The sequence below is a fragment of the Aquarana catesbeiana genome, linkage group LG01 (assembly GCF_042186555.1).
Source record: "Aquarana catesbeiana isolate 2022-GZ linkage group LG01, ASM4218655v1, whole genome shotgun sequence".
NCBI classification, from domain to species: domain Eukaryota; kingdom Metazoa; phylum Chordata; class Amphibia; order Anura; family Ranidae; genus Aquarana; species Aquarana catesbeiana.
Window position 1 is genome coordinate 547,672,108 of NC_133324.1, and position 18,748 is coordinate 547,690,855.

Consider the following 18,748-nt stretch of genomic DNA (forward strand, 5'->3'; position numbering starts at 1 on the left):
AGACAAGATCTGCGGTGATGGGGAGACCCTTTGGCCATTGTCCAACCAGCTTGGAATGCAGCTTTTCAGCAGCAGAAACTGTGGTGTGGCACTGGAAAGCAGAGTCAGACTATCTACTCTGTGCTTAGTCCCTAGTAGCATCTAATCTGTCATGCAACTGGAACTCTAATTATCGGAAGTGGCCATCATATGCCTAACCTGGCTCTAGCCCATGCTGGTTACTGAGCCAAAACTAGCTATAGAATCCCAGACCAGAAGGGACAGAGTTAACTAGATTAACAGGAGATACATATAAACTCTATTGCAATAAACAGGTCCACCTACTAACATACAGCAAGGTGACCACCACACACACACCCCTCACTATCTGTTGTAGTGCGAGATAACAAGGAAACAGACCTAGGTCTGTCACCATTTGTAAAAGCCCTTTCACAGTGAAAAGACCCGGGTGTCGGCGGTAGAGCGCACTATTTTTAGTGGCGTTTTACAGTCATTTTAGCGGGGCTATTTGGGCGCTAGTGGGGCGGTTTTAACCCCCGCTAGCAGCCGCAAAAGGGTAAAACTGCCCGCAAAATGCTGCTGCAGCAGTGCTTTTCCGGCGGATCGGTGGCGCTGCTCATTGATTTCAATGGGCAGGGGCGCTTTAGGAGCAGTGTATCCTACAGCGCTGCAAAGAAGCTGCTTGCAGGACTTTGTGACGCCCTGCCAGCGAAGCGCCCCAGTGTGACAGCACTCTGGCTTTCACACTGGGATTCCAGCTGAGGCTTTTTTCAGGCGCTATTTTTAGCGCTAAAGGGCCTGAAAAACATCTCCTGTGTGAAAGGGGTCTTATAGATATACATATATGCACCCAGAAGCTAAGGGCTACAATAGTAAACTAATAACATGGGAACGCTTGCCCAATAACCCGTTTTTGGTTATACATAACTGATAGCTAGGTTATTCACAAACAGTAGAGGACAGCAGATCCCTACATTTTCGAGGTGGAAAAGTTTCCATATCAGTTTGAGGTCCTGCAATTAACACCTTTTGCTGCTTGAAGTTAGCAGTCCCTTTATAAGTTTAGTTCACTTAAACAATATTCTAGATATAGGAGAGTATGGAGAGCAGAGCCACTCTACTGAGTGGTGGCAAAGGCTGAACAATTTTGCTTCCATACATCCTGGCTCCTCCATTACAGTATCCATGACTTCAAATGTAAGTCTAGGCAACACAATTTTTGGATTGAGTAGGGAATGCTTACTTTTCCCCTATATAATAACCTCTTCCATTCCCAGCTAGCCTCAGCTTTGTAATCCTATTAAACTTAGTTGTACAGTATAGGACAACTGGGGGGGTGGACAGCACAGTACACAAAAAGGTCAACAGGCCCATGTGACAATTGGGTAACAACAGTCTGGACAGAGAACAACCTATAGCACCTTACACCAAACTGGCATCAGAGCAGGCCTGACAATCCATCAGGTAAAACAAACACGTGAACAGAAGACAAGGTGGGCCTTGAAAAGCTGAGAATCAGATGCCTGTTGCTGAAAAATTCATAAAACATGAATGAATCTGGTAGGGTGTGCAATAAACACAGAAGGGAGAATCTATCATTTAGATCATAGGCTTAAATGACGACTTGTCAAATCCACCTAGTAATGGAGGCCCCTGCAGGATCATTTGGGAAGGACAATGAAGGCATCAAATTGCTGAAAAGAGGCTGTAGCCAAGGGGCAGTCTCTCACAGCGTGTACCATGTCAAGAAAGTTCCTTGGGATGTTTTCACCAAGACCTAAGAATGGAGGGCAACTTTTGGGCTGAAGTGGAAGGAGGAAACCACCTTAGAGGATCTAGGCCTCATGACAACCTTGTCCTTTTGTAACACTGGGAATGGCTCTTTACAGTATAAGGCTGCTAATTGTGAGCCCCCCTATGTAGAAACAATAGAAATGAAAAAGGCAACCTTGCAAATGAGGACAGACAAGGGTTCAAGGGAGGCCTGTGAAAGGCCAAACAATTCAGGTTAAGGTCCCATAAAGTCTCAGAATGTACAGGGATAGAAATGTGGGAAACACCACACACAAATGCCTCAACCAAAGAATGGGAGGCCAACGGTCTCTGAAACCGAACAGCCAAGGCAGAGATGTGGTGGTACTCAAGGACAGATGCTGATCCAGACTAGACTGGAGGAAGGACAGGACATGTCCCACAGAGTATTTCCTGGTCTTGCACCATGCAATATAAGCTTTCCAGGTGCACTGATGGACTTTGCAAATTGATAGACCAGCCATTCTCAACCAGGGTTCCTCCAGGAGGTTGCTAGGGGTTCCTTGAGCTGTGGCTGATTGACTTACCGTTTGATGGTGGCTGCTTAGTGCAAGGGTCGACACCACTCGGTAGACCTAGTTGCATGAAGCCAAGGACCTTTTAGCTGGCTGTAGGGGGTTTGCATTCTTTCTACTGACCATCAATGTAAGAATCATTTTTTTTCCACTGACCATAAATGGATTTTTAGCAAGGGTGAGACCTGAACATGATTGCAAGAGTTCCTCCGGGTTGAAAAGGTTGAGAAAGGCTGATCTAGACTTTAATAGTGTAGGGATGATTGAATCCAACAGGCCCCTGTCCATTTGGCCCTAGGCTTAACCGGTTCCCGACCGGCGCACGCCAATGTACGTTGGCAGAATGGCACGGCTGGGCAAATGGGCGTACCTGTACGTCCATTTGAATTCCCCGCCGTGCCATTGCGTGCGCGCGCCGGCCGGGAGCTCCGCGAGTCGGGTCGCGGGTCCTGCGGACTCGATTGCCGCGGGCATACCCGCGATCGCCTCACGGAGAGGATGAACGGGGAGATGCTGATGAAAACAGCATCTCCCCGTTCTGCCTAGTGACAAGTGTCACTCGATCTCTGCTCCCTGTCATTGGGAGCAGAGATCAGTGACGTCACACACCAGCCCATCCCCCTGACAGTTAGTAATCACTCCCCTAGGGCACACTTAACCCCTCCCCGCCCCCTAGTGGTTAACCCCTTCACTGCCAGTGTCATTTACACAGTAATCAATGCATTTTTAATCGCACTGATCGCTGTATAAATGACAATGGTCCCAAAAATGTGTCAAAAATGTCCAACATGTCCGCCATAACGTCGCAGTCACAATAAAAAAAAAAAAATAAAAATAAATCGCTGATCGCCGCCATTACTAGTAAAAAAAAAATTTTATTTAATAAAAATGCTATAAAACGATCCCCTATTAAACGCTATAACTTTTGCGCATACCAATCAATCAACGCTTATTGTGATTTTTTTTTACCAAAAATATGTAGAAGAATACGATCGGCCTAAACTGAAGAAAAAAATGTTTTTTTAATATATTTTTGGGGGATATTTATTATAGCAAAATGTAAAAAATAATGCGTTTTTTCAAAATTGTAGCTCTTATATTGTTTATAGCGCAAAAAATAAAAAATCGCAGAGGTGATCAAATACCACCAAAAGAAAGCTCTATTTGTGGGGAAAAAAAGGACATCAATTTTGTTTGGGAGCCACGTCACACGACCGCGCAATTGTCAGTTAAAGCGACGCAGTGCCGAATCGCAAAAAATGCTCTGGTCAGGAAGGGGGTAAAATCTTCCGGGGCTGAAGCGGTTAAAAAGCCATGCTGCTGAAGCAAACAATCTAGCAGCAGGATAAAAAGGACCAGCCTTTGGGACAGAAGGTCCAGACAATCTGGAAGGGTCCACAGGGAGTCTACTAGGAGCTCAAGCATGCCCTTATACCAGTGGTCTCCAAACACTGGCCTGGGGGCCAGATGCAGCCCTTTACCCAGCCCTTGGGGCATTATACCTCCCACTGACACCAATGATAGGGTACCGTTCCTCTCACAGACACCAATGACAGGGCACTATTCCTTCTACTGACACCAATGATTGGGCGCAGTTACTGACATCAGGGCATTTTCTACTTCCACTGGCCATAGTCCGGCCCCTCTAAAGTCTGAAGGATAGTAAACTGGCCCTTTGTTTAGAAAGTTTGGAGACCCCTGTCTTGTACCATGTCTTCCTGGTCTATTTAAATGCAATGAGAACCACTTAAAACATGCTCCTACTCAAACCTGCTGAGCAGGCAAGGGAGAAGCTGGACAGGTGTAGATCAGGTGGAATTGATCCCATGGAGTTACCAGAGTGTCTGTTGCCAAAGCCTGAGGGTCCTTGAATCTGGCGACAAACCTGGTCAGTTTGTGGTTGAATCTAGGCACCAAAAGATTCATGTTCGCCATCCAGCCATCTGAGGCAAAAGATTTGAAAAACCTCACACCTGGGATATGGACAGAGCCAGAATGTGCAGTCCAGTCTAAGAGTGGATTAAGTCAGTTCCAGTTGGATCAGCAGTTTCTGGTGCCTTGATGTAGGCCACATACGTTGCATTGTCCGAATGGATCCTTTTCATGTGATTTCACACTGAGGGGTCCAGCATAGAAGGGACAACTGAATCCCAAGTTCCAGGATGCTGATGAGCAGATGGGTTTCCTCTGATGACAAAGTCAACTGCATTGAGAGCGTTTAGGACTACCCCTCCCAAAATAGTCTGCTATTTGTTGTGGAAACATTACACACCTTGGGGGGTTGGGGAAATGCCCCGACTCCAGTGCCAGATTGGAAATCCACCATACCAGAGAGAGTCTGGCCTCACCAGTCAAACGCATGGGACAGTACTGCCCAAGGACAAAGTTGGTTTGTTCCATGTGGTCAGAACATTAAGTTGCAAAGGACTACAGTGAAACTGAGTGTACTGCCTTCAAAAGGAGACTCATTAGACTCAAGACCCTCACGGGCACGATTCGAAGGCTGACCCTGGAACAGACCGGCTAGGGTACGAGAGAAGAGAACAGAAAGATCATGGACAGACTTTTATGCAATGTCAAGCCAAGGTACTCCAATTAGCAAGTCTGTTCCAACTACTTCCAAAGGTTGGAGGTTTCAACTGAATTTCTGCAGATTCTGCTGGACATTGGCGGACACGGATGGAGAGAACTTATCTTTTAGCAGGGGATAATTCGGGTATCCTACAACATGTACCCTGAGAACAGAGCAGAGCTAGGACAAAGGCAAGTGCCTAAGGGGAAACCCCAGGAGGCCATGGACAAGCCAACGGGAAGGATGACGAATTGGTAATCCTAAGCGCCTACAGCAAAAAGGAGGGCCGGCCATAACCAACCTGGCAGATTTATTGCGGAACTTTTGTACCATCTGGAACAATTTGGTTGTTTAGATATGCTCTTGGTCTACCTTTCCTATTAGACAGTCTATTAGCACCAGAAACAAAGTCAGAGACTGACTTGTGTTCAATATTAGGCCAAAAACATTTAGTTTTGGATAGAGTGGGGTAGGATACCTTGTCAGGTTTTTACTGCTATCCAGTGCTCTGTTGGAGACTTAGCATTACTTGCTGCTGACTTTTTACCAAACAGGAAGCAAGGACATTTTTCCAATAGCAACAGACAGGGGGAGGCTAGAACTTGCAAAACCAATGTTACCTGGACAGGAAGTGGAGGTAAATCTCTTCAACAAAGCCCCATAAACTGCAAAACCCACCCAGCAAGAGTTTTATTCCTTCCCTACTCCATCCAAAACTAGAAAAGTTTTGAACATATACTTTAATTCTCTAGCATCTACCATAAAGCTCTGAAATATCTGCTATGCTACACTGGCCCTCGATATCAGCCTTTTTTTTTTTTTTTTTTTTAATGTGCAATGTACGGTTTAAACTTCTTTTGGGGTCTAGATTTTAAAAAAGTGAAAATGTGATAACAGGAAACAATACTCATGATAAAAACATATTTTACCTTAAATTCTCCAGAACTAGTTCACCATGAACAATGTAACCTTTTTTGTAAGTAGCCTCCTATATATTTTTTCATGTGAAAGATCACAAATTAACATGTTCCTTATTAGAAATAGAAGCAATTTCTACATGTCAGAAAAGTGTAAAACTTTATTACAAACTTTATTTTATTTTTTTTTTTTTACTCTTTCATCAGTATACAACATCTGAAAGACTCAGGTTCAAGAAGTTATATAGTTATAAAAGCTTACATGTATTGCTACAACACAGTTATATACAGGACAGTTCGCAAAAAAAAAAAAAAAAAATTAAAAAGGTTGGGATTATGGTTTTAGATAATCTTATAAATTCCAAATATTCCAGCCAGCTGAGTTTGACACTTGTATAAAATTATATTTAGAAGAAGAAGAAAAAAAAAAAAAAAACACCCAGAAATCAAAGGAGCATTTCCAATATACAACAAGAAATGTGAGCCTAACATGGCCTGTGTTGGATTGCCTCAAATATTTCTTAATGGTTTTTCTTTTTAGAAAAAAAAAAAAAAACCCATTAAGACATATTTGAGGCAATCCAACACAGGCCATGTTAGGCTCACATTTCTTGTTGTATATTGGAAATGCTCCTTTGATTTCTGGGTGTTTTTTTTTTTTTTTTTTTTTTTTTTTTTTAGAGTTATACTTTTTTTTCACATTTCTTGATTGACCGATATGGAATGGTGAGATATTCAAAAATTATCTGAATTCTGGTCTTTAAATGTGATTTCCTATATAAGAAAATCCCATTGTTCCATCTATACCGGGACTACCTGGGTAGGGACAACATAACTGGAAGTTACCAGCAACAAAGCAGTTTTATAGCAGCTTTTATAGCTTGCTTTTACAGCAGGGAGGAAATGTTTACTGATCCTGATGAAATCCCTGCTCCATATCTTTTGCCAGTCATGTACCCCAAAAGTCTAGGCATTTGATCATGTTGTCAGCTTAAAGGAAATCTGACATGGAAGTTGCTGTCACTGACCCTTTAGCTCAACTGGTATTGATGAGGTCTGTAGATTAAGACAGCAATGCCGGCCCTTACATTTTCATGGTTAGTTTACTTTAAAGCATAGTCTTTATGTATCTGGATTCAGAACTTTTTAAGTCACAGGCCTGAAATACGTATGCTGTGAACGAATGTCAGAAAAGTATCAGAAGTCCTCATCACTACATACTTGTTCTAGATCAGTGACTTAAAAGCATTGAAGCCGATTCTTCAGCATGGGAGACCAGCAACTAAATCTCATTGGGTGAGGTCAGAAAAAGCCTGCATAATTCTCTGACAGGTGCACTTTAAAAGCAGAAAGTCAGTGTTCAGATCAGCTGTAGATCACATAATAAGAGGTCTAGGCTTTTGGGCAGACAACCAGCACAAAGTGGCAGCTTTGTCTAGGATTTCTGGTTATTGAATTCTGTTACTCTTTAGGCACACCCACAAGAACGTTAACAAAGCTTTAGAATTAAAGTGAAAGCACAACTTTAGGAATTATCTGCATTTTATACGTGATGGGCAGCTAGGGAAGCTGGAAATCACTGTACTACTGCAACAGCTGAATTCTTCAGGATCGTGCTCAGGTTCTATTCAAGGGGCTGCCCCGTTCGCACACCGACCCATAAAGGGTCACTTGATCAGCACCACTGCCATAGTACAACTTGAATTTTCTTCCAATGAATGCAAGGTGTTCTCTAAATGGTTAAGCCACCACCTCTTCTCTCCATCTTGTCCAAGCAGAGAATGCCTTGTGTTCATTTACCCCTTTCCCGCCTCCCAGCCCTTTAAAAAGTAAAAGTACAGCCAAAGCTCATTTGGCCGTTCTCCTATGGATCACAGGCGTGCAGATCGTTCTGCACTCCTGTGACCCATTCTCAGCAGACAACAGGCTGAAGCCCACCGTCGGCTGAGGTCACTGAGCCAGTCCAGACTCGGGATAGATCGGGACCATATGGTCGGGATCAGCCCACATGCCTGGACTGGCATCCAGCTCAGCCTGAGTTGGCTAGAGCAGAGAGCGGTAACCGAGTCACCAGCTCTCTGCTCAGGGAGCTCTGAGAACGGAGCGATCGGCGGTGTTTGATCACTCAGTTCTCTGTGTTAGAGCTGGCAGGGGACAGATGCTGTATCCACCTAGGTAAGAAGTATGATTTAAAAAAAAAAAAAAAAAAAAATTCCATATTTCTTTTAAGGGTTATAAAGGCCAAGAGATGGAGGTAGGCATTCGGGCCATGTGACTGCTGTGATTTGCTGTCACAGTGGTCACATGATCGGAAAGCTCCCGATCACTAGTATGCATCGGGAGCTTTCCGGTACATGCTGGCTACCATGCTGGGAGTGCGCTCTCGGCACGGTAAGTAGCTTTACCAGGGCCCCATTATATGTGGCCACTCTGCATTAGGGCCCACCGAGCGACTGCATGTGTGCGGTCAGCGCCTAGGGGGTTAGAAAATAAAGTTCTTTAAATGGTAGCATTACTGTGATCAGTGTGCAGTGGGGCAGCCACTCTCACAGGACCTGGAAGCTCATTGCATTCACTGTAGCAGCATAAGTATGCAATACCAAAAATTCCTGAAATTTAACTTTAAACTTTAGCCTACTCCAAAGCACGTTCTGTTTAAATATTCAGCAATGCTGCTCAAATGTCTCTATACCCCCATATGTGTAAATTCATTTACAGTAAACAAAACACATTTCTGTCTAAATATATATATTTATAAACACTTATGAATGGTTGAGGGCCAGTGCGCACCAATACACAGTGCAGGAAACATGCGTTACGTGCATGTTTCCTACACCACGTTCAAAATTCACTGCACTTGCGATCTGCAGCGGGTGTCAGTGTTATCAGTTTAAGCGCAGTGCGTTTGCCCGCCCAAGATCGCATGGTCTTACCATGGTAGTACCATGCAATTCGGTTGCTGTGCGTTTTGTAAAGTAGTGCACGCACTACTTTTGGTGCGATCTGGCGCAATTTCAGCCCATTCAATTGAATAGGCCGAAATCACACTGCACCCGGATCGCATATGAATTGCACAGAAACAATGCGTTCCTGTGCGATTTATGGTGTGAACTGGCCAACAAAGCAGTTTTCCAGAGATGCCATATGCACTCCTTCCTCCAAAACTTATCTACAAAATATAAAAGGGATTTCAATGCAGTGCTACATTTTCTACAATTCTGGGTAAGAGAACACCAAAAAGGATTCTTAAACCGAAAACAACCTTCAGGTTGCATATAATATCCTCTTTGTAAAGCAGCCACATCATGCAACCTAATGATCTCTAGTATGGCTTTCATTTAAATGGCATACAATGTGGTTTACAGCGTAACTACCCCAGATGCAAGGTGAGCATGGATAATTCTGGGCCCATGAGGCTGGATGGAATATAGGCAACCAACCTATCCTTCACCTACGGGTAGTTAAGAAGGGGCCTCTTCAAAGGAAGTTTATGCTTGAGGAGGCTACCAATCACACCAAGGGTTTTTAGAAGCCTCCTTCCAGCTTGGAAACACGTGGAGGCTGCCGATATATGCAAACTTCAACAACATTACAGTGGCATGTTGCACAAACTGGGATGTTTATCAGATAAAACTATATAAAGTTACAAACAATGTAGTGGTCTACAATAAGCAGAACAACAGATCATAGGAAAAGGCTGTGAAAGATCCAACTCATAAAATGATCTTACAAATTTCATTTTCACAACCCTTTTTCTTCAGTATGTAACAATTCACTTGCAAAAAATGAAAAACAGAATGAAAAGGAACACCAGAAGTATTTCAAATGAGCCATAAACTTAGCAGGTTCTGCACACTGAGGAAAAATGCTTTCCTAAACATTGCACAGCTAAAATTTCTGGTCACCAATGTTTACCAGTGAACCTATACTTCATGTGTAATTTTACCTGTACAAGTACAGCCTAAGAACAGACATCACAAGATTCCTGTTATTTCCTTAATTAGCCAGGAAAGCTTTTACTTTGCCCCGCTCTCTGATTGAATTTCACGTGTTACTGCAACCCGACTTTCCCTTATTTCATGGCTAAACTCCAAATGCCAACACATCCTCAATGCTAGGCCTACACAGCTCCAATTCCAGCCAATTCCTGCTCATTTGGCTGAAATTCATGCCGTAGGTCAGGGGTGTCCAAACTACAGCCCTCCAGCTGTTGCGGAACTACACTTCCCATGAGGCATTGTAAAACTCTGACATTCACAGACATGACTAGGCATGATGGGAGTAGTAGTTCCTTAACAACTGGAGGGCCATAGTTTGGACACCACTGCCGTAGGTGAACCTGTCAGCACCACCTGGTTTGACAAAGGTCAGGTTAAAAAATTGACTGAGCATGGTGGAAAATCAGCAGCTGAACAACGACTATCCTATCAGATGCAGTCATTGAGTATTCAGGCAGCCATGGGTGCTGGACTATCTGAATACAATAGTTGGCAGGGAGATTCCTACATTCACACTGTTAAAGATAAATGGGCGAATCCTTTGTTTTCTATGGTTCAGCCAGGTGGGAACATCTACATGTGTATAGCTAGCCTTACACAACACCAAGGCAATTGTATTAGACAGCAGAATGGCAAATAGAGCTATATAACAGTCATCTTATTGTGATGCTATTGGGCAGGGATTATGCCATTTAATGTTTAAACTGAAGTAAAGGTTCACGTTAATGCACACAAAGAAGGGGAGCGCAGGGTCTTTGTGTTGTATGGAAAATTGGTTGGGAGAGGGGTGAACTAGTGTCACTAGTCCCTCCATGAATTAAGACAAGAATGCAACATATGGATGTGGAAAACACTGGAATTTTGCAAGCACCAAAAATCTCTATGAAGACAGTATTTCCACCTTCATAAACCTTAACTACTACTCAACTTTGCAATATGTATTCATTATCCCCCCCAATTATTCCTCTACAGGGTCTGGGAAGTTCAAACCATACCATCTCAAGAATGTTAACATTTTTTTTTTATCAAGTTGGGATATATAGATGTGTTGCTGGATTTACTAAAGGCAAATAGACTTACCTTTGAAAGTGAGGTTGCACTAATTTTCCTATGAACTTAGTGAATGTGGTGAAGCTACACTTCTGAAAGAATACTCAATTAGATGCAAGAAAAAAAACACAAAAAAAAAATGCATTTTTGCTTGCACATGATTGGAAGATGGAAATCAGCAGAGCTTTATCACATTCGCTAAGCTCTGGGGAGAATGAGTGTAACTACACAGTCTATTTGCCTTTAGGAATTCTAGCCCAATGTAAGGATGAATCTATGAACATGCTCTGGCAGAAAGAGTCCAATGGCATCAAGCACTATGTAAACATTGTCAGTAGACCACAATGCATATTCCAAAAGCTTTTACAGACCTCACAAATTAGGTAATAAATGCCATTGACCAAGTTCAGTAAATTGATAACTTCCGGCTGATCGAAACACTGAAGAATCATAGGAACAGAAGATTAGAAATATATGTACAACGTCAAAGACATTACTAAGGGGTTCTTAAAAAGCCAAACTGCTTTTAAAAAGGTTTCAGATCAGAGTCCCAAACTTAGGCTGGGCAGCAATTACATTACAGGGAAGTTACAGACAAGGATAAATGCAAGAGGGTTGTGGTTCTTTTTGTAGAAACGTTTTGTTCTCAATTTTATTAAAAAAGAAAAAAAAAACCTAAAAAAAATACTTTGTTCTAAGTTTAAAAAAAAAAAAAAAAAAAGTCTTCATGAACATGAATGCACTACTTTTTCTTTATGTATACATTTCAGTTTCCCACACACAGCAGGATAAGAAGTCACTTTTTTAGTATAGGCACATGAAAAAGAAACATTTCACCCCCCAGAGCTGAACTATTAGTCAGCTTCTGGGCGACATTCTACAATTTCCACCAATATTAAATAAGTTCATGTGTTTCTCTTTTTGTTAAGGCAAGTTGCTCTTGACTTCTCTTCTTGTTCCTTAAGCAGCAATCCAAAGATGAGATGTCAATCTGATTAATTTTTCTTTATATTTTCTTTTGTCCTGCACTGGAAATGTTGTATGTCCGCTTCTCAGAAAATTGTAATCAAGGCCACAAAAACATCCATGTTTTTAAAATTTGTCCAAACAATAAAAATGTAAAACACATCTTGAATTTATAATTATATATAAAAAAAAAAAAATTAAAAAAAAAAAAAAAAAAAAAAAACTGATCAATTTCCACAAAGTACAATGAACCTGTTGAGAAAAAAAAAAAAATTGAACAGTTACTCTGAAAAATGCATATAGCACAAAATGTATACAACATTGCAGCTATAAGTAAATAAAAATACTTACATATCCATAACCTTGTAACAGGACTTCAAAGCCAAAGTCCAGCCAAATCATTTTATTTAATAATAAACAAAGTGGGGAGAGGAAGCAGCCTCTGCGTGAGCTGGGAGGAGGAGGTCGGTAAAAATGTAATTTACCACCCCCTTCCTTTCCTGAATGAAAATCATGAGCGATCTGTACCAATCACTCACTGTGTCCATTCATTCATCGCTAAACTGTTTACTATGCTTCAGTTTGTGTAAGCCTCAGAGCACTTCTCATTCATTCAACTGTCTAGTGTAGCCTCAGCTACAGAGAAAGGGACTACAGGGGGTCCCTTACTTACAAACATCCGACTTACAAACGACTCCTACTTACAAACGGAAAGAGACAACAGGAAGTGAGAGGAAATCTACCCCCTAGGAAGGGAAATTCACTCCTGTAAGAGTTAATATGGGAAAAAGGTGTCTCCACTGATGCTTTATCACCAATCCTTATTTCCCTAATAACCCCAAATTTTCAAAATCCAACTGTCATTGGGACAGAAAGTGAGGTGAAATCTTCTGAACACTGGCACAGACAGCAAAACAAATGTTACAGGGGTGATAACCCTTCCCTAGGCTATCTAAAAAACTTAAAAATAGATTTTTTGGCTAGAGCTAGACTTAAAAAATGTAACTGTTCCGACTTACAAACAGATTCAACTTAAGAACAAACCTAAAGTCCCTATCTTGTTTGTAACCTGGGGACCCCCTGTACTGAATCTATGTCCTCAGCCCGTTTCTCTGTCCCAAATGTGAGTCTGCTTAGACCCCTGATATTTCACCAAAGGCTCCCAACAGGGCAGTTAAATAAAAGTAAAAAGAAAAGAATCTAAGAGGAAAAAAAAAGTAAAAATTCTAAAAAATGATTAACTCCTTCAAATTCACTTTGCTGTTTGAAGAGCTGTCAGCATTTAGATTGTGTTTCAGAAAGCATTTGACGGGCAGTGAGGAGGCACATTGCCTCCTCACAGGGTCCTTTAACCTCGTACTACCGCAACCATGTGCTTTGCATGCAGTTGTGAGGTGAATGCAGAGCAGCGCTATTCACTTGAATAGGTCCTGTTCAATGGGGGTAGAATTTCTGCCATGACTGCGGAGTACATCATAGATGTGGCATTTTAGCAAAAATAGCATTTGATTTTTTTCGGAGAGGTGGACCCGGTCAGGTAGGCTGTACGGGGCCCTGTGATTTCGAACAGCAGCCCTGCAGGCAGGAGTATCTTGAGTTTTCTAACCAAGCTGTGCTACTTCTGCAAAGAAGTTCAAAGTACTGGTTGTGCTGTCCTGAAAGGATGCCCGAATCACAAAATTGGGTACAGCGATTTAGGAACATTTCCGTGACAACACAGTCTACACATACATGTAGTTTTTCTGTGCATTTAGCTGCTTGCATGGAGCATTTGACACTATTAAATATGGACAAGCCTTGATTATATTACTACCAAGTGCACCCTTGTAAAATAACGAACTACGTTTAAAGGAGAGCATAGGGACTGCTCCCCTTGCACTTGGGATTCTACATGTTGCATTGCTTAAGAGAGACAACTTAGAGAACACCAGGTAAAAACCTTGGGTACGCCTAAACCGGCTGCTGAGAGCAGGGTGGGTTCAAATAGCCGGATCACTGTAGGCTGCAACAAGGACTAACCGAAGTGGAACCGTGTGTAACTGTGGAACTGCATGTTTCTTGCGAATAGGAGCATCCGTGTGAAGATGCTACCTCATGCTGAAAAGTGGGAAAAGGAGCATTGGGAGCATGCATGCAATACTCCAGCTAGTGATGTGGCATTCATGCTCAGCACGTTTTTTTTACATTTTTTTAGAAAGGCTGTTGAAAACCAGTGATGGCGCACAATTTCACTCCCGTATGACAGTCCCGATTTTGTCTGAGACTTCAGAGACATCTGTACAGGTTTCTACACAGATGTCAATGTAAATCACAGCCCGAAATCGCAAAAAGCAGTACAGAAACTACTTTTTGAAATCGGTGTGGCGCCACAAATGCAGAGTCGTGCCGATTAGGACAGTGCCATTGTCGGCAATTGCCGCTGATTTGACATGTCAAATCGTACCAATGTGAACCAGGGCTCAAGGTAGACTTCGACAAAGTGTTAAGCCTCATACACACGATCGGATTTTCCGCAAAGCACCAGACTTTTGTCCGAAGGGCGTGTGCCAGGAACTTGTCTTGCATACAAATGGTACACAATTGTTGGCCAACACAAACGTAGTGACGTACTATGTGGAATTTCAGCTCGAGCGCCACCCTTTGGGCACCTTCTGCTAATGTTGTGTTTAGTGAGCATTGATTTCGAGCATGCGTGTTTGTACTTTGGACTTGTGTGACGGACTTGTGTACCCACAATAGGAAAATCTGACAACAAACCGTTGTCTGCCGAAAATTTACTAGCCTGCCATCCAACATTTGTTGGTGGAAAGTTGGACAACAATTGTCTGATGAAGCGTACTAACGGTCGGATTTTAGGCAATCTGTCATCACACAATTCCCGGACGAAAATCCGATTGTGTGTACGAGGCTTTAGTGTCTATATTCTGTTATGCCAGAAACCACATGCAACGACAATTTAATTTCTTTCATTAGTAGCATAATGACTATGATAACTCCCAAATGTCCTTGTCCTGGTAGTTAAAGTTAAAATTCCTCCCACAACCCGATGCTGGGGCCTGGAACGTTCATTTCAACACCAGTTTTAGACCTCTGACAAGCATGACGCTTGTACAGACTAGTGGGGAAATCTATCCTCACATCTTGTTTATGGCCATGTAATGAAATGATCACACAACACAGAGCTGCAAAAGGAAGTTAGAAATCTGGGTCTCTGTGCTGGTCTGAGGTCTAAAGAGTCTAATGAAGTTGTGGAGGTTACTGATATTTGCTATACAACATCAGGGACATAATTTACCGCCAATGAATTGTGCTCAATACATGGGTTAAAGTGGAACTACACTCTCAAAATCAATATTTATCGTCATGCTGCTAGCATTAGTAAATAGATAGGAAAGTACGGTATATCATATTTACTCGTTTTTTTTTTAAACACATTTCTTCATTTACCACCTTTTTTGCCTAGGTGTCAAATGTCATACAGCCTAGGTGTCTTCAGGAGGGGGTTTTCTCAGCTAGAGCTACATGGATTCCAGGGAGTACATGCCACATGAATCATTTGTCCTTTTTCAAGATGGCCATGGCTAGAAATGCTAGGGGGTGGTTTTTCAAAGCAATTTCTCAACAAAATAAAGCATGGAGACAAAGGTGGATGGGGGAGTTTGCTTTAAATATTAAAAATGAATTAATGTTTTGTGGTGCTCAGATGCAGTAAAAGATACGCTATAACAGCAGCTGCTGCAAGGGTGCAAGTTATGCAAATTTCCCACCCCTTCCATCCACCTCCTCCATTCATAGAACTCATAGAAGTTGATTTACTAAAGGCAAATAGTCTGTACACTAAGTGTACTGCAGTTGCGCTAGATCTGAGGGGAAGATCTGAAATGAGGACAAGCTCTGCTGATTTCTATCATCCAATCATGTGCAAGCAAAATGGTGTTTTTTTTCCCTTGCATGCTCTCCTCAGATTTAGAGCAACTGCACTTGCAGCGCACAGACGATTTGCATTCCGTAAATCACCCCCATGGTATTGGTTCCCAAAATGTTCTTTGATTGGAAAAAGCAGATCTGGTCATTCATCTGCCTGTTCTCCATTCATATAGATATTTAAAATCTGGGAAAGAATAGTGCACATTCTATACATGAAGATGGGTGGAAGGGGCGCAATTTTTACATTCAGGGTGGCTGATGTTAACCATAGCAGCGCCAAAAAAATCAACACAGAGGACCCGGTGGCAGTGGGGAGGAAATTTCTACACTACATGGCAGCCAGCCTGAAATCGGACACTTTTAGAGGTAAATGTAATATGGAGCGCCTGGGATCACCAACCAGCCATTTGTAAAAGTCTTTACTGTACTCTCAAAACGCGGCAAACAAAACAGCTTTCTTCAGCAAACACAAAACGGTCCATAAGCTTTCTTTTGGTAGTATCTGATCACCAGTGGGTTTTATTTTTAGTTAAAAAAATTAAATAAAAAGACCGAAAACGTTGACTTTTTTCTACCTACTGTTATAAAACATATCCAATAAAATCTAATTTCTACATGCATTTGCAGGGCATGTCCGGATGTGGGCGGAGGACGTGTTTGAGAGGAGCTCAGGGAATCCTAAATCCAATCCTTTGCCATCCATGCATCTAACTACCCAAAAAGGCCTGCTAACCTGCCTGTCTATTTCTCTGTCCCCTGCTGCATCCTGAGCCAATATTGAGCGGAGGTTCTGCCTGTGGTCATCTAGGGCGCCATAGCCATTACACACCTGCGGCCGCCGCCATCTTGCCGGCCTTTGCCCTGCTGGAGCGAGCTGATCCCGGTCAGGCCGCCGAGATAAGGGACTCCCCATCCACCATCCTGCCTGCCATCCACCTGCCTGGCACGGTCCGGTAGTCCGCCGGGCCCCATGGGAGTGCTCTGCGGCTGGCCTCGGGAGCACGGACCTTGCAGTTCCCACCTACCTCATCTATCCACCTCCCTGCCATATTCTGGTGTGCCGTCCAACAGAGACGACTGCTTGTGTGGTCCGGCTGTAGAGTCCTGGGGCCTAGAGAGTCTTTAGGCATCCTGCCTCTGTCCCACGGCTTTGAGCCTTCCCTAACCTGGTACTCCCAGCCTACCTACCTCGCTGAACTGCCTCTGCCTGGGTGTTTGTTGAGAGGTGGGGGGCTGCTGGTGACCACTGACTGCCTATCCGGACTGATCTTCGGGGGCTCAATACCTGCTGCCAACTTGGGTTACCCCCAGCTGTCTCCTGGATGCTGTTCTGGGCACGAACACCTTTCCTCTTTAGGGGTCCCCTCTGGAGACTTATCAGATGTCCTCATCCTCAAAAAAGGGGAAGAGGAATTCCAAAGCCGCTAGGATTAACTCATCGCCCCATACTGGTTGGACGACTCCGGACCATGTTGGCTGAATTGCAGATAGGTCCTGGGGAGGTTCCATTGATTGAAGAGTCAGCCCCGCTACCCCAAGACAGTATGGCCATGATCCTTGCTGCGATTAGGCAGAGTAGGACCTCGCTGCTGGTGCACATTGACCACCTTGCTGAGGAGTGTAATCTTATAAGGAATTACCTCGAGAAAATAAGGGGGAGAATGACCGAAAGAGTAGCCACTGAAGATCTTACAGCCACCCATCCCACCTCCATTGCTGAGCTGCAGCACACAGTACAGTCCCTTGTTGCGAAGTCAGATGACACTGAAAACAGACTCAGGCGCAACAATATCAGCATCCCGGGGCTGCCTGAAAAAGAAGAAGGGGATCACCTGGCTGAATTTGCGGAGGAGTTCTTTAAAAATCTCCTGTGCCTTATGAATTTCCCTCCTACGCAAGTGGTTGAAAGGGCCCATCAGGTGCCCACGGGCAATACTCTCAGGGAATCTTCCCAGGCCTTTTTTGGTCCGCTTCCTTAACTATTGAGAGAGGGACAGGATTCCCTCTGAAGCACACAAAAATCCCAAACTCAAATATGGCAATTCTTTTCCCTGACTTTTCGGCTGACTTGCAGCGGAAGAGAAAAACCTTCAATGTTCGTAGATGGCTCCGAGATAAGAATATAAAATACAGCATGCTTTACCCCAGCTGCCTGCGTGTCCAGCATGATTGAGCAATCCAGTTCTTTGACAACCCAGCGGATGCAGACGATTGGCTGATCACCTTGTACTGAAGGACTCTTCCCACAAAGTTACCTGATGCACGGATCTCCCACATCCTTGCCTGCTGTATCCTACTAAAAATTTCCTGTAAACACCGGAGTCACCTCAAAAATAGGATTTTTACATCATTTACCTGTAAAATCCTTTTGAGTACATCATGGGACACAGGGTCAGGCCAATATTCATTACCTGCTGGGTTATACGCCATCATTAGGTGAATGGACACTGGTAGACCAAAGGTCTTCAGACCGGAAGTGATCCCCTATATAACCCCTCCCATACAGGAAGTACTTTAGTTTTGCAGCAAGCACTAAATCCTCAAAAAAGAGGGGAGGGATCTCTGTGTCCCATGATGTACTCAAAGAAAAGGATTTTGCAGGTAAGACGTAAAAATCCTATTTTCTTTTTCATACATCATGGGACAGAGTCAGGCTAATATTCATTACCTGCTTGTCCCAGACTCTGGTCCGGCCGCACCTGGAATATGCTGTCCAGTTCTGGGCACCAGTCCTCAGGAGGGACGTACTGGAAATGGAGCGAGTACAAAGAAGGGCGACAAAGCTAATAAAGGGTCTGGAGGATCTTAGTTATGAGGAAAGGTTGCGAGCACTGAACTTATTCTCTCTGGAGAAGAGACGCTTGAGAGGGGATATGATTTCAATTTACAAATACTGTACTGGTGACCCCACAATAGGGATAAAACTTTTTTGCAGAAGAGAGTTTAATAAGACTCGTGGCCACTCATTACAATTAGAAGAAAAGAGGTTTA

General features: G+C 43.2%; 1 protein-coding gene across 3 annotated transcripts in view; it reads right to left on the reverse strand.

The window, feature by feature from the left end:
- Positions 1-6,547: 6,547 nt before the first annotated feature.
- Positions 6,548-18,748, reverse strand: part of TCF3 (transcription factor 3) — a 163,242-nt gene continuing 151,041 nt past the window's right edge. For all 3 annotated transcript variants that reach the window (XM_073595509.1, XM_073595488.1, XM_073595480.1), the window contains exon 20: positions 6,548-12,082. The gene's annotated coding sequence lies outside the window, so the exon portion shown is untranslated. The remainder of the gene's footprint in view (positions 12,083-18,748) is intronic.